Source organism: Macaca mulatta, chromosome 5 (genome assembly GCF_049350105.2).
Source record: "Macaca mulatta isolate MMU2019108-1 chromosome 5, T2T-MMU8v2.0, whole genome shotgun sequence".
NCBI classification, from domain to species: domain Eukaryota; kingdom Metazoa; phylum Chordata; class Mammalia; order Primates; family Cercopithecidae; genus Macaca; species Macaca mulatta.
In genome coordinates, this window is record NC_133410.1 from 118,395,377 (window position 1) to 118,410,257 (window position 14,881).

The following is a 14,881-nucleotide window of genomic DNA, read 5'->3' on the forward strand; positions in this document are numbered from 1 at the left end:
AGTTTTTTGTCTCATATCAAAAAACAGGCTCTAGATCATCTATTCAGAAAAAAAGGGCAAGGGATATACAAAAATTAAAGAAAATCTCTTTAGATTAGATAGAATATTAATTCTACTTGCTTTCATTTCTTACAGTTGTAATATTTAATAAACATTAGTAATGAACCAAAACTGAACTGACTATACTATTTTTTCAGAAACTGATATTTTGGTGTGTTTTTTGGTAATAGCTTTATTTCTATGTAATTCACATACCATACAGTTTATCCATTTAGAGTGCACAACTGACTGATAATTAGTATATTCATAGATACATGCGACCATCACCACACTAAGTTTCAGAACACTTTTATCTTCTCAAAACAGGCAAGCACTAATCTATTTTCTTTTTTTCACTCTGTCAGCCAGGATGGAGTGCAGTGGCACAATCTCGGCTCACTGCAACCTCCATCTCCCCGGATCAAGCAATTCTCCTGCCTCACCCTCTTGAGTAGCTGGGATTACACGCCCAGCTACTTTTTGTATTTTTAGTAGAGATGGGGTTTCACCATGTTAGCCAGGCTGATCTTGAACTCCTGACCTTACATAATCCACCCATCTTGGCCTCCCAAAAGTGCTGGGATACAGGTGTGAGCCACCGCACCTGGCCCACTAATCTCTTTTCTATCTCTACAGATTTGTCTTTTCTGTACATTTCATATAAATAGAATCATATACTATGTGGTCCTGTGCGACTAGCATAATGTTTCAAGATTCATCCATGTTGTAGCATGTACCAGTACTACATTCAATTTTATAGCTAAGTACTATTCCATTGTATGGAAATACAAATTTTCTTCATCCATTCATCAGCTGATGGACATCTGAGCTGTTTATACTGGTTAGCTGTTAAAAAATAATGCTGCTATGAACATTTCTGTACAAGTTTTTGCATAGACATATGTTTTCATTTCTCTTAGGTACAGACCAAAGTGGAATTACTGGTCATTTAGTAAACTCGATCTTTAACTATTTGAGACACTGCCAGACTGTTTTCCAAAGAGGCTGTACCATTTACATTCCCATCAGCATGCGTGACGGTTCTATGTCCTCACCAACATTTGTTACCATCTGGCTTTTTTATTGGAGCCGTCCTAGTGCATGTGAGGTAGGATTTCATTGGGGTTTTCATTTGCATTTTCCTGATTACTGATGAAATTGAGCATCTTTTTATATGCTTATGGGCCATTTGTTTATGTTCTTTAGAGAAATGTCTATTCAGATCTTTTGGCCATTTTTAAATTGGTTTGTCTTTTTATTTCTGAGTTGTAAGAGTTCTTTTTATATTCTACATACACGTGCCTTGTGGGATATGCGATTTGCAAATATTTTTCCCTATTCTGTGGGTTGCCTTTTCACTTTTTTTCTTTTTTAAAAAACTTTTATTTTAGGTTCATGGGTACATTTGCAAGTTTGTTATATAGGTAAACTACTGGCATGGGGGTTTGTTGTACAGATTATTTCATCACCCAGGTACTAAGCCTAATACCCAAGAGTTAACAGAAACTGATATTTTGAACAAAATAATGCCCTCTTTTCCTAAAAAGAACCTCATTAAAAATTATTAGATGAGAAATATAATATGATAAGAGAAGGATATTTATGAAAACTCTAGCATATAAAATAAGTTTGATACAGCCATTTCTAAAATAAGACTTTGTAAAGGGCACAAGCAGCTTTAAAAATCTGATATTGTAATGAAAATTTAATAGGACTTCCAAACAAAGAAGCATTCATCTATTTCAGGACCTTCTGAGAAACAAATCTAAGTATTTGCCTATGTCTGGTTTAAAAATGTCTGATATTTTTAACTCCATAATAGTCATCAATGTGATTTACTGATGTAAATTAGTTTGTTTAGTTGTTTCTAAACATCAAAAAGTGATATTGTGAAAGGCTAAAAAAGGAAAGCCTAAAAAAAAATGAAAAAAAAATTTCTAAAGGAAAGCATAACAATTTTATTACTCCATACATTCCAGACTGCTTTATTTCTTCTTTAACTGCTATTTAGTATGACCAAAATACAGACACACCAATAACTTTTACACTAAATACAATATTTTATACATATAAAACTACAGAGAGTAGGCAAGTTTCTGTAATAATCTTCCACAAAGAAAGATATAAAGAGAACAAAAAAGGAATAGCTTTTATCTCCCTAGTTTTTCATGTCAGTTTGCCTTTCATATTTTTATCTCTCTCTCTCTCCTGTATTCTTATCTATCATACAATACAACAACAATTTAAATTAAAAGAAAAAGACAACATGTGGCATTTTGTTTTGTTTCAAGAAAAGAGAACAATCCACTACACAAGACTCATTTTGTGTCACAAACTCTACAAAGCTTTTTCCTGAGGACCTTGTCCTGAAGCAGAATTTAGAGCTTCCTCATTTTGAGTCCCTTTCCAATCATATACATCTGTCTGAGAGAATAAAACAGATGACTGTATTAATTTGTTCCATCTGTTTTGACTGTAGGACTGGAAGTTCCTTGAGGGCAAAGGACACATATTCCCTTGGATTTCTAGGTAAACAGTACAGAATTTGAAAGGGACTTCCCTAACTAACGTGTTGAAAGACAAAAATGAGTAAGTTATAGGTATGACTTGCCTTAATTAAGGCCACAGTATTAATACTATTCTCACAGAGTTGAAATTTAAAAACTAAAACTGTAATGAAGGAAGCTGCTTATAAGTTAGCTCTCAAAATGAAAAAAAAAATCAGCAACATACAGTAGAAAGAACACACTGCTCACCACAAATTCACAAGATAGGATCATTTCTGGTAACCCAGATGACTGAAGTATGTTTATTTTCATATCACATACTTAATCTCTAACACTACAGGGGAGCCTGTAGTGTTACACTGAATTATATTACATTGGATTATATTACATTGAATTCCCCGAGAATTTATTCTTGTATGTTATTATACAAGCAACGCTATAGCAAGAACCACACACCAGGTTTTTACGCCCTATGTTGAAGCCCATATTACATTGTATTCTGTGGGCCCAGGATGATTCATTTAGAATGCAAAACCAATCTCTCATTTTGCATAAATCAGTAGTTTTCACATCTGAGAGCTGCCTGGTTAGTTTTCAGGTTGTGGCATTTCATCTTATTTTGTTTTCTGCAGTATACTGTCTCGTGCTCCTTTGTTTTTGTTTTTTTCAAATGGCAACCTAAGTTACATTTTAATAAATGCCTTATTCTTTCCTGCATTTTAATTTTTATCCCTACAATTCCAATAGAGCCCTCTCAAAAGTCACCAATAACTTTTCAAATTCAATGACCTTTTTCTTTTATCAGCCTCCGTGTCTAGATGTCACAGCAGAATTTGGCACTTCTCCTCCTTTTGGTTTCTGTGACACCAAATGATCCTGGTTCTCATGCGCTTTGTGACATCAGTGTACCTGTTCTCCAAGGTTTTGTGCCACTGTCTTCTTTATCTACTCTCTCATCCATTGAAATCAGGGCTCCGTTACCTCTACCTGACTGAGTCCTGCATCTAAAGAGTCAGCTGAGCCCCATACACGAGGCCAGTCTGCATTTGTAATTGTCTTCCATGTCCCCAGAACCTTCAGACTCTGCAAATTCAACATTTTGAAACAGAATGCATGTTCCCTTCAGATGAAGTATAGCATATTCCTTGTCTCTCAGGTTCTGATTTTATTTAAAAGTTTACTCCCTTTCTCTCTTTTCTATTCTGCAATATATCTTGCACTCATTCGTTCTTCTGATTCCATTGACTCCATCTCAATGTAGGTCAATTTCATTCACCTGGACAACTACAAAATTTCAAGTGAACTAGTTTCTAGTCTTTCCCCTCTCCAATGCATTAAACATACTGCTCTTATGTTAAGCTTCTTTAAGGACATATCTAGTTATTTATTTCCATTGCACAAAAAGCCATAAAGGGATAGAACGCAAAAACTTTTGTCTAGCATTCAATGTTCCCTGCAATATCTACCATATCTACCACTTTTCCAACCTATTTACTTCTCCTCCCTTTAGGGATTTGGCATCTCAGCAAAACCGACATACTAAATCTTTGTGCATACTCCAAGTGAAGATGTTTATCTTAGCACTGCTAGCACCAAGAACACTGCCTAGCCCATAAAAGTGCTCAATAAATATTTGTTAAAAGAATACATGATAGCCTGTAAGAATCTTTTACCCTGAAACTAACATCCAGTATATTTTATAAGGATGAGGTAGAAGTTACTATAAAGTTCACTAAATCCAAAGAGTAGAACCAGCCAAAGGAGGAATGGGAGTGGAAGCTACTAAGGAAGCCCCAGGAGGACACTCCCCCTCTGAAATATTATTAGCTCTGTTGGAAAGCACATGACTTTTTAGACTTAAAGTAAGAGGATGAATGGTAACTTGCCAAAGAAGCTCCCAGTACTACACATTTTTTTTTTTAAGAAGAAATTCAGTTCCTGCTGTTCTTTATTTACTTAAAAAGGAGTGTCACCTATCAGAGTCATTTGTCAAGGGCTGAACAGTTGCAGCATAACAAATTTAAACCTTTCACTATGAATAAAGCATAATTAACACACTGGCCAAAGGATGCTGAGTGTTCAGCTCAAAAACATTCTGGTACCAACAGAGAAAAGGAATCTTACTTGGTAAATTAAAACATATGTTGCATGTTTTACTCTTAACATCCATAAATTGAAGGAAGAGATGCCAATTTGTCTAGTAATGATGATGAAGTTGGGAGAACAGTGAGGAAAATCCTCCCTTAAATGATTATTTTCCAGATAATTTATCATCTCCTATTTTTGCTTTGAGATATGTTTTGTGATGAGATCTTTATAGTAGAATTTGAACCACATGACATTTAATATATTCAAAAATAAGTAGAAAAGCTCTATAGTCTATTCTTTAATCAGCCTTCCTGGTTCTGTCACTATAATAAGTAAGTAGGACTCTTAATGCATCTAAATAAGAAATCAGTGTTATTCCCTGTTTATGCTTGACTGTTGGGAATTGCTCTTTGACTATTAATAATTATCCATCACTCATGCCTGGCTATTCAAATAAAAACTCTGGCTAACTCTTCTTGGAAGAGTCTGTTTTTACTCAGAGGGGCCTAGGAAAGCTGTTTTGCAATGTAGCGGGCTCCCCTTACACACCTTTACAGGAGTTAGTTGAACATCACATGCTAGTGCCCATAGCATTATCAAAGTACCACAGATACATTCACTGATAGGACTGCTGACATGGAGTGCTGTCTCATATGGCCCCGTGGAGGTTGAGGGTGACAAGAAAAGAGTCAAAAGACAGTGAACAATGGGACACTTGCTGTCACCTAGTCTGTGTGGGATCCCTCCTACTCAGAGTGCAAGTATGAGTATAAAGGGCTGAATATGGACAGGCCTATCAACCACCCAGTGTGTGGGCAAAATGGCAAAATGTTCCAAGCAGCTAGGAGAGAAGCAACATTGAAGTAATCCAAGAGCCATGGCTGGACCCCAGCCCTCAACAATGTGACCGTTAGCATCCATGCTGTGGCATTATTCTTTCAGTAAAAAATAAATAAATAAATAAATAAATAAATAAATAAATAAATAATAAATTTAAAAAAATAAAAACCAAAAGCTTCTCTTTGAGGGAAGCAGCATAGACAAGAAACCTTAAGATTGCATAAAACTTTTTAACTGAACAAAACAATAGAGGAGTCTGCACCTAAAACACAGAAATTTAACTGCACTACCCATCCCCACTGCACCATACCTAAATGACACCAGATATAGAAATGCCACTGCCTAACTCATGCCTTGAAATCCAGGTGCCTTCTCTGAAGTGATCCATGTGCCATACTTGCCTGAAAATAGAAGTGGTCTTTCTAAAGTTACATGCACACATCAAGAAATACATTGATGACCCTTCTTGCATATTCAGTGGTCCTCTACTCTATTGAACTACACTTCAGGTTTATTAGAAACATTTAATATACTACTGACTGATCTGTTTACTATATGCCGTGAAAGTCATATTACTTTTACTTTGCTTCCTTTATTTTAATAAACTCTGTTATTAAATATAGACATTCAAATACTTACATTAGGAAATATATTCTTCAAAAATTTATTGCTTTTTGCATATAAAATCTCCCCTGTATTTTTTCTTGAATAATTAGAATTCCCATAATAGTTAGAAATTGGGTCAAATAGCTGCAGTGGACTGAGATATACATTGTTCTGTGATTATTATTTAAACCTCATTCTATACACTATTCATATCATTATATTTTAAAAACAACACACAACTTGACTGGCATCCAAAAAGTTAGTACAGGAGTTATTTAATACTCTGAAGCATCTGTGGTAATGAATGGACTCTAAGTTTCCTTTTTTATTGAAAATACATTTTAAATATGTATATTTAATATATATATTAAAATCTGAAATAAGATTTCAGAATTAATCAACACACAGTATATTTTATGCTGCTCTTATTGACAGATGATTTGTAAGTTTTAATTTTATCAATCTTGTCTAGCACTTGAGAAGAAGTTGATACAGTTTAGAGGCTGTGTTGAGTGTCAAAAACATCTTTAATTTTCTCAGCTTTATGAGTCTGAATCTGTAAAAAATTAGAGTAATTGTGGCTCCACAATGAGGAGCAGGTATGGGGCATGGTTTAAGGTTCTGATGCCACCTGTGGCAAAACTGAACTGAGGCTCAGATCAGTGGTTCTGAGATCTTTTGTTTTGTTTTCAAATAGGTAATTTTATTTTTAATTGTAAATTGACAACTTATAATTGTATAAATTTATGGGGTGACATTATAATTCATGAGTCATACTGTACTAAAATGGTTGATGTGTCTGCCTCCACCATAAATCTATAAATGTCTAGAAACAGGAACTTATCTCATTCAACTTGCTCCCATGAAGCTTAACACAGTGCCTGTGAAGTAGACATTCAAAACTGATGAATGAATGAATGATAACTACACAATTAGCAATATTTGTTAAGAACCAGGTAGTGTTCCAGGCACTGAATTTATAGCAGTAACTGAGACAGTTTCCCTGCTTTCAGGGGATTTACATTTGAATAGAAGATATACTCTTCTCTGTGGGGCTACATGTAACCATTGAAGTTGGCAACATCAGATTACTGGTGATTTGGACAAGAGAATGGATAATGGGGATAGAATCCAGCTGAGCCGGAGAATGAAGACAGTGATTACAGAGAACTCTTTCAAGCAGTTTTCCTCTGGGAGAATTCCAGTTTTAATACTGTGGTACCCTCTTCTCAGAAATCAACCACATACAGCAGAGAGAAAGAAGCAGAAACAAAAATGGCATCTTTGCCTGACTTGTTCACTCTTTTATTAAAAAAATTTTCAGAGAGAAGTGAAAAAGGAGCTTCACCTGCCCATGACCAGCACATGAAGAGGAGGGCTGGACAAGCACAGTGGGACATTTGGAAAGAGTAATTCAAGGAAATATTAAACGAAAGAAGACACGAAGTGGAAAAGCCATCACATTGTGGGAAAAAGATGACACGGAACAATCAAAATAGAGATATAACCTCATTACCTTACAGACAAAGGACCATTTAATCATCCTGGCAAAACAATCAGGTTATTTCCAATGAAATTACATTAATTCATTTTGGGCAGGTCAGTTCAATCTCTCATCTTTCATTCCTTTACTAGAATACCTACCTCACAGGACGTGAAGAAGGCATATAGCAGCTCCTGCATTTAATAAATAATAGCTTCTCTTCTGCTAAGTGGATAATTAAAAAGTGCTTGACAGTAATTTCTTATATAAAACCTGTACTCATTTTATTTACTCTGGTTTTTTTTTCATAAAAACCACAAAGGTCAACATCATTTCAGTTCCGGTTTGAATGATTACAAATTACGAGATCAGATCTACTTGAAGCATATAGGACAGTTACATCTATTATTTCACTTGAGTATATATTTTTTTTTAATTTTTTTTTTGAGACAAGGTCTTGCTCTGTCACTCTGGCTGGACTGCAATGGCATGATCTCGGCTCACTGAAACCTCTGCCTGCTGAACTCAAGTGATTCTCCAGTTAAGCCTCCCAAGTAGCTGGGACTATATGCATGCACCACCATGCCCGGCTAATTTTTATATTTGTAGTAGAGACGGGGTTTTGCCATGTTGCCCAGATTGGTCTTGAACTCTGCACTCAAGCAATCTGCCTGCCTCAGTTTCCAAAAATACTGGGATTACAGGTGTGAGTCACCATGCCCAGCTGTATTTTAGAAGTATAAGTGCTGCATAGGTTTGTTTGTTTTTTTTTTCAAAAATTCAATTAAAGTCACATAAATATGAAGTATTATAATTCTGCAGGAAGTCTGAGTTTACCAAATTCAGTATATATAAACTGCTCTAGAGTTCATATGGAACCAAAAAAGAGCCCGCATTGCCAAGACAATCCTAAGTCAAAAGAACAAAGCTGGAGGCATCACGCTACCTGACTTCAAACTATACTACAAGGCTACAGTAACCAAAACAGCATGGTACTGGTACCAAAACAGAGATATAGACCAATGGAACAGAACAGAGTCCTCAGAAATAATACCACATATCTACAGCCATCTGATCTTTGACAAACCTGAGAGAAACAAGAAATGGGGAAAGGATTCCCTATTTAATAAATGGTGCTGGGAAAATTGGCTAGCCATAAGTAGAAAGCTGAAACTGGATCCTTTCCTTACTCCTTATACGAAAATTAATTCAAGATGGATCAGAGACTTAAATGTTAGACCTAATACCATAAAAACCCTAGAAGAAAACCTAGGTAGTACCATTCAGGACATAGGCATGGGCAAAGACTTCATGTCTAAAACACCAAAAGCAACGGCAGCAAAAGCCAAAATTGACAAATGGGATCTCATTAAACTAAAGAGCTTCTGCACAGCAAAAGAAACTACCATCAGAGTGAACAGGCAACCTACAGAATGGGAGAAAATTTTTGCAATCTACTCATCTGACAAAGGGCTAATATCCAGAACCTACAAAGAACTCAAACAAATTTACAAGAAAAAAACAAACAATCCCATCAAAAAGTGGGCAAAGGATATGAACAGACATTTCTCAAAAGAAGACATTCATACAGCCAACAGACACATGAAAAAATGCTCATCATCACTGGCCATCAGAGAAATGCAAATCAAAACCACAATGAGATACCATCTCACACCAGTCAGAATGGCGATCATTAAAAAGTCAGGAAACAACAGGTGCTGGAGAGGATATGGAGAAATAGGAACACTTTTACACTGTTGGTGGGATTGTAAACTAGTTCAACCATTATGGAAAACAGTATGGTGATTCCTCAAGGATCTAGAACTAGATGTACCATATGACTCAGCCATCCCATTACTGGGTATATACCCAAAGGATTATAAATCATGCTGCTATAAAGACACATACACACGTATGTTTATTGCGGCACTATTCACAATAGCAAAGACTTGGAATCAACCCAAATGTCCATCAGTGACAGACTGGATTAAGAAAATGTGGCACATATACACCATGGAATACTACGCAGCCATAAAAAAGGATGAGTTTGTGTCCTTTGTAGGGACCTGGATGCAGCTGGAAACCATCATTCTTAGCAAACTATCACAAGAACAGAAAACCAAACACTGCATGTTCTCACTTATAGGTGGGAACTGAACAATGAGATCACTTGGACTCAGGAAGGGGAACATCACACACCGGGGCCTATCATGGGGAGGGGGGAGGGGGGAGGGATTGCATTGGGAGTTATACCTGATGTAAATGACGAGTTGATGGGTGCAGCACACCAACATGGCACAAGTATACATATGTAACAAACCTGCACATTATGCACATGTACCCTAGAACTTAAAGTATAATAATAATAATTAATTAATTAATTAAAAATAAATAAATAAATAAAAATGAAAAAAAGGTAAAACATTTCTAATTAAGAATATAGTGCATATATAATATAAACATGTAAAATGTAATAGAAATATGTAATACTTACATGTAATAGAAACTTGTAAGATGTTTCTATTTAGCAAACCTTTGCTAATTTATTCATGAATGTTTAATCTGAATTTTTGTCCCCTATGATTTCCTTGTTAGTAGGTTTTCTTTATTTTTCTTCTACCTCTTACCTTCACATGAAAATTTTTTCACTTTGGTAAATGACTTTTCATCTTAATTAAACATAGAGGAGAGTATCTGTCATCAGTCATTCTGTTGCATTTATCAAAAAGTCAAGAGGCTGTTAGGAAACTATGCAAGTGCTTTCAGAATTTAAAATTAAAATATACAGTTTTAGAACTTATAGCAACTAGAACTAAATATACTGCTTGCAAGTGCTGAAATGTAGTTATGCTGTGTCTAAATGTCTTATAAAGATAATATACTTATAAATGAGTGCTATTTTTTTAAAAAGCAAAAACCTTCTTTACTACTTAGTCACCCACTTACTTCTTGGTCAGAATGCCAAGTGGAATATTATCAGTTTAAAATTCCATTTGAAAGTTTATTTTCTGAATTAACATCATTGAGAACTACAGTGAGCAGCCCAATGTGATGTAACTACTTAGGAAACAGTCTATTGGACTCCGCATTAGTGACTGACATCTTCAAGGGATGAGTGTGCATCATCAAAGTTAAATCAAAGCTGCTAACATTTATAGCCTGGGTTGAACAAAGGGAAAATTTTCAAATGAAATGTTTTGAGGAAAGACCTCTCCTCAGGACAGCTTATATATTTATGTACAGGAATAGACATTAAATTTCCTGGCTTCCTTCTTTTTTCCCCAACTGTGAAAGGCAAAACACAAATTTGGCAACATCTCCTGGAAGAAAAAGAATCATATAAGTGGCTGAAAAGGCAGTTCAAGGAAGCAGTTTTTGAAATGCTTCAGAATAAAGTCTAGTCAACAGACTGACATCTAAAGGCTTCAATACTCTGACTACAACCTTCATTTCTAATTTGTTGCTTTGATTCTCCTTCTGTAACTCCTTAACTACAGTTAGACTGGTCTCTCCCTACACTTCCAAAAGGTGTTTGCTTTTTCTCTCTGTGTTTGTGCTCATGAATACCCTCTTCTCCCCTTTTCGTCTCTCTAAGTCCCATTACTATTTCAGATGCAACTCAAACTCATTTTACCAAGTCTTTCTCAGTCCAAAGAATTTCCTTTACACTCAAAACCACTACAGCAATTATCTAGATAATTTAATACTCAGTAATCATGCATTTCTTTCTGAGATGTCCTATGTTGTTATTTAAACCGTTATTTTCATCCAAATTGTCTGTGTGTGTGTGCGTGTCTGCCTGTCTAGCCTATACTTTTATACAAACCCACAACACCTAACACATAGTTCACCATGCACAGCAATAGAGTTCTCAAGAGCATATATCACTTCCTGAGAGTTCTTTTAGAAGTCAGCTAAAACATTTCCAAGACAGTTCTTTCCTTTCTGCTTACTAGTAAAATAGTGGCTCAGATATCTGACTAATAACTCTTCAGATGGAAAAAAAAAAAAAAAAGCCCTGTACAATACTGCAATCCTTAACACCAGACTCAGAGGGAATCCATTTTAATCTGAAATAGGCCAGGACACATCACCACTTATTTTGAAGGGTCTGGCTGCTCTGCATAAACACACAAGTGCAGGAGCAGTTTTCCAAGATTCATTGAGATGTGAGCCAGCGATGTATGCCTCAGATTAGCAGCAAGCCAAAAGCCGAAAGACGCAGACTCTTAAAACATTTATGACATGTTGGTCAGGAGCAATGGATGACAGCCCAAGGAAACAGTAATGTGATACTGAGCTTTTCACCTTGAGGTGACTGGTTAAAACTCCGTTTGGGATCATGAGAGATTTATAGCACCCTAATGCAATAAAGAAAGCTATCTGCGACCCAGGGAAAGTGACCATAAGACAAGGGCCACTACCACAAGTCCACAGGGAGATCTGAGACAGAGGCACAAAGCCTAAAAAGAAGTTGAGTAATCTGTAATCTCAGCACTTTGGGAGACTGAGGTCGAAGGATTGCTTGAGGCCAGGAATTCGAGACCAGCCTGGGCAATATAGCAATACTCTGTCTCTACAAAAATTCTTTTTTAAAAAAATTAGCTGGGTGTGGTGGTGTGCAGTCTCAGGTAGTCCCAGCTACCTGGGAGGCTGAGGTGAGAGGATTGCTTGAGCCCAGGAGTCTGAGGCTGGCTGCAGTGAGCTATGGTCGCGCCACTGCATTCCAGCCCGGGTAACAGAGCGAGATGCACACATGCGTGCACACACCACGCCACCCACATCACACACAGCCATCACTTTCCACAAAGAATAAAATTCCTCTGGGGCAACCCTCAAGGTCCACTCCCTTACCTTCTTACTCTCTTAGAAGTTATCTTGAATTCTAAGGTACCTGTACTAAATTATGGATTTGACAAAACTGCTTAAACTTGTCCCTCTTACTGCCAACTTAAAAAAGTGATTTTGGTAACTGTGAAGGCACAATGTCTACAAGACATTGTCTAGTGTCCCTATATGCATATTTACCTTACTTTCTAAGATTTCTTACAGTTTGCTGTAACGGAGTGAAAAAGAGCATGTAACTTGGCATGAGAAGATCCAACTTGAGTCTCGGACCTCAAGCAACTCACTCAATCTGTGTGAACCTCAGGCTCCTTTCCTATAGAATTGGGGTAAAAATAACCTATATTCATAGGAGATTGTGAAGACTGAAGGTTAAATGTACTACTGCCAGAAAAAAAAAAGAAAAAAAAACATTTACCTCTGCCAACTGCTTTACAAAATCAAGTAAAATTACAGTCACTTTTTTTTATCCTCACTGGGAAAGATTATGCTGAACATTGGTCAGATTTCCTACTCCAGGCCAGAACAAAACAAGAAGTCTTAAACCCCAAGATCTTCCAAGCACATGTGCAGTTCAAATGATAAAAGGGAACTATGAGACGTGACTTTAATAAGGCTTTGGAAAATACAAACTAAAACTAAAAATCACATTCTCTTTGCCCCCCTATTTAGTCTAAGATGAAGTTCCTAACCCTCTTACAGAATGCAACTAAAAATCATTTGATATCTCAACTAATTTAATCCTTCCTCTTAAAAAATGCATACAGGCTGGGTGCAGTGGCTCACGCCTAAAATCTCAGCAATTTGGGAGGCTGAAGTGAAAGGGTCACTTGAGGCCAGGAGTTTGAGACCAGCCTAAGCAATACAGTAAGACTCCATCTCTATGAAAAAAAACAAAAACAAAAACAAAAAAAAACCCTTTTTAAATTAGCTGACTGTGGTGGTGCATGTCTGTAGTCCCAGCTACCTGGGAGGCTGAGGTGAGAGTATTGCCTGAGCCCAGCAGTTTGAGGCTCGCTGCAATGAGCTGTAATCATACCACTGCATTCCAGCCTGGGTGACAAAGCGAGACCATATCTCTTAAAAGAACAAAAAAAAAAAAATACACACAGCCAAAATATGGACTTTAAAGTAAAATACTATAGTTCAAGGACTAAGAAAAATTTTCAGAACTAACAGCAATCCTGTAAAATAATATATGAGGCCAAACATGAAATTAACATTTTTAAAAGCATGTTTTGCACTAATTCTCAATGCAATTTGGATGACAACATTTTGTTAACTTCAAATTTATCGTCAAAAGCCTTTTCCTTTTTCTAAATTTATAGCAACTTAGTATTTCTCACTGCAAAAAAAAAAAGTTTTTAACCGTTTAGAACTTTAGTTGGAAAATATCCATACCAAATCAAAGACATTATAATTTCACAAGCCCTGTTTATTAATATTATATGACTAGTCAAATACAGCACAGTGCCTAAAAAACAACAGAGCTTCAATAAATATGTACTGAATGAAGGAAACAATAAATGAATGAGTGAATAAATGATAAGTTTGTCTCCCAAGGTTTTGTAAAACCTTTCTACATACATGAAATATCCTTCCAGTGAAAGAGAGTTGGTTCTTCCTTTCTCCATTGTCAGTTGCATAAAAATACAAAAGGAAACCCATCCAAACCACAGGCACATGACGGATAAAAGTATTTAGAGTTGACTAGTCAAACAAATATTCATTCAGATCCTGCCAGAAGAACTAAGATTTCACAAGGCAAACCCTTGAATTTAATTTTCCTCCTTTCCATTACATTTGCTTTGCAGACACTTAGCCCCATCAGAAGAGAACCATTAAATATATCACTGCAATCCTCTTGAACATTCAAGTTCACTGTGTACCATAATACTTTTTAACTTTCCTTTCTTAAAAAAAAATTAAAAATGATTCCTCAAAGAGAATGTGTGGTTTTTATATTTGCTAACTTAGGAATCTTCTACTCCCTTCTTATAACTACAACTTTCTTTTGGACTTAGCTTAATTCACATTCATACCTAGTCCTTGACATAAGGTTCTCATGTTTGGTAGCTGACTATCAACTTAATCAAATCATTTAAATCACGCAGCATTAAGATACTACATTTTGGTAATACACTATTCCACATGTCTGAAAACTTCAGAATTTCAGACAATCATCAGTGGAAATGTAGATTGTTGATGATTAGTTTACAAATGCTCTCCCCAAAAATCAAAATAAGTCTATCTTTAAGTCATCTGATGAATTACAAAGACTATACTTGAAAACAGATTCTTCCAAAACTACAAAAAGTAAAGCAAAGCCTTCTAATGATTAGACAAGAAAAGATCAGTTTAAATATATACTAATCATGCATTTGAATAATTGGTCTACATTTCTCCCTTCTCTAATTATTACAACCTTTCAAAGAATACAATTCACTTTATTCTACTCCCATATAACCAACCA

The 14,881-nt window shown here is 36.0% G+C and overlaps 1 protein-coding gene across 1 annotated transcript in view; it reads right to left on the minus strand.

The window, feature by feature from the left end:
• The window catches only part of COL25A1 (collagen type XXV alpha 1 chain), a 504,591-nt gene that overhangs the window by 267,303 nt on the left and 222,407 nt on the right, over nucleotides 1-14,881 (minus strand). The gene's annotated exons all lie outside the window — the stretch shown is intronic.